This window comes from Octodon degus, unplaced genomic scaffold (assembly GCF_000260255.1).
Source record: "Octodon degus isolate 3935 unplaced genomic scaffold, OctDeg1.0 scaffold00302, whole genome shotgun sequence".
NCBI classification, from domain to species: Eukaryota; Metazoa; Chordata; class Mammalia; order Rodentia; family Octodontidae; genus Octodon; species Octodon degus.
In genome coordinates, this window is record NW_004524878.1 from 1,060,891 (window position 1) to 1,062,997 (window position 2,107).

Here is a 2,107-nt window from a genome sequence, read left to right on the forward strand (position 1 = left end):
TAAAATTAAATGACTCAAGGGGGGAGGAGAAGGGGTTAAAGAAAAAAATTAGATGCATTATGTACCTGTAACAACTCTTCACTAAGAATGTAATTGTTATGTACTGCAAGTATGTAGTAATAAAAACTAAAAATTGAAAAGAATAAAAAAAAAAGATAGAGGATGCTGCCCAATTCCATAAGATAAACTAGATACCCTTCAATTTTCTGATGGTTGCTAACAAGGTACATAACACATGAGTCCACAGGAAAACCTGCCAGACCCATAGAGTTTTATGAGGATATTGCTAGTAGCTTATCCCGCATTAACTATCTTAGTCTTCATTACTAAAGGACTCATGATTTTTGGGGGTTCCAGTGTGCTTCTTAACATCTTCTGCTTCTTGAGCTTCCTTCCAGATTAGAAATATCCTGTATGATTTACAGGATAGAAATTTAAGCAATATAGAATACCATATTTAAAACTTATATTCCTAAACTTTTGTTAAAATCATGAAAAAGGGTAAAAATATATCAAATGAGCAAATTAAAAAGATAGGAAAAGTTAGTAAAGGAACAAAATTTAAGGGCCTATATAAGTGAACTCACTGTCTCTTAGCTTTCATACTTTATCACTTTGTCCTCCCCATGTACACTAGTCTCCCTACTGTTCCTTAACTGTGCCAAGCAAAGCTCTTTTCAAGACTTTTGCCCTCTGTCATAATCCCTGACTTGAAATTATATTATAAAGCCATTGTGATAACAACAGCATGATACTCACAAAAAAACAGACCTAAAGATCAATGGAACATATTAGGAGATGCAGAAACAACTCCAGACATATTCAGTCACCTTACATACTACAAGGGAGCCAAACACAGCCACTGGAAGAAAAACAGCCTCTTTCATAAATGGCGCTGGGAAATCTGCTTCTGTATATGCTTGAAATTAGACCAATATTTTCCACCACGCACTAAACTAAATTTGAAATGGATCAAAGATCTCAATATTAGAACAGAAATATTAAATCTACTGTAAGTTAGAATAGATGAAACTCTTGGAGACACTGGTGTAGGCAAAGACTTTATGAATAAAACCCTGACTACACAAGAACTATCACAAAGAATCAACAACTGGAATATCATCTTATTAACAAGCTTATGCACAGTGAGCAAAGCCACCAATGAGTGAAAAGACAGCCCACAATGTGGGAAAAAATGTTTATCAGCTGTTCCTCAGACAAAGAATTACTATTGAGAACATATAAAGAACTCAAAAAAAAATCAGACCTCTCAAATTTAAAGACCCAATCCAAAGCTTGGCATCTGAAATGAATACACACTTCTCAAGTGAAGAAATAAAAACCAGCGAATAAGTATATGAAAAAAAGTTCAACATCACTGGTGATTTGAGACATGCAGATTAAAACAACTCTCAGATTTCATCTCACTCCAGAAAGAAAGGTTAACATCAAGAAATCAACCAATAAAAAATGCTGGCAGCTCAGGGGAGAAAGGAGCCCTTCTTCACTGTTGGTGGGACTGTAGATTGGTGCAACCACCGTGGAATCAGTGTGGAGATTCCTCAAAAAACTAGGACTGGAGGTCCCATTTGACCTGGCTATTGCCTTTCTAGGTATCTTCCCAAAAGAATTAAAAACATCATGGTGGAGTGAGACGACCCGGGCCGCGGATCCTGAATAGACCCATCGCGCAGGCCCGGGGAGTGAGTGAGACAACTGAGGGCCGCGGAATCCTGAACAGACCCAGAGCGCAGGCCCGGCGAGTGAGTGAGACGACCCGGGCCCGCGGATCCTCATTCGACCCAGGCTGCAGGCCCAGCAGGGAACCCTGCAGCAGAACTCCCTACAAAGAGGCTCAAGGCAAGACCCACCCAGCTGATTCAGGAGCAGAACATCTTGCCAGAGAGAGACAAAGGGTTCAACTCTAACGCCTGCAGCAGAAAGAAGTGGAGCACAGCAGCCAGATCCAAGCAACACCCACCTGGAGTATTCTGAACTTCATAGATCCGGACCTGGTGCTAAGGTAATAACTCTGTCTAAGCTCTACACCAAAGGTCAGAAGACAATGGTATACAAAATGACAAAGAGAAGGAACAAAATGCAGTCT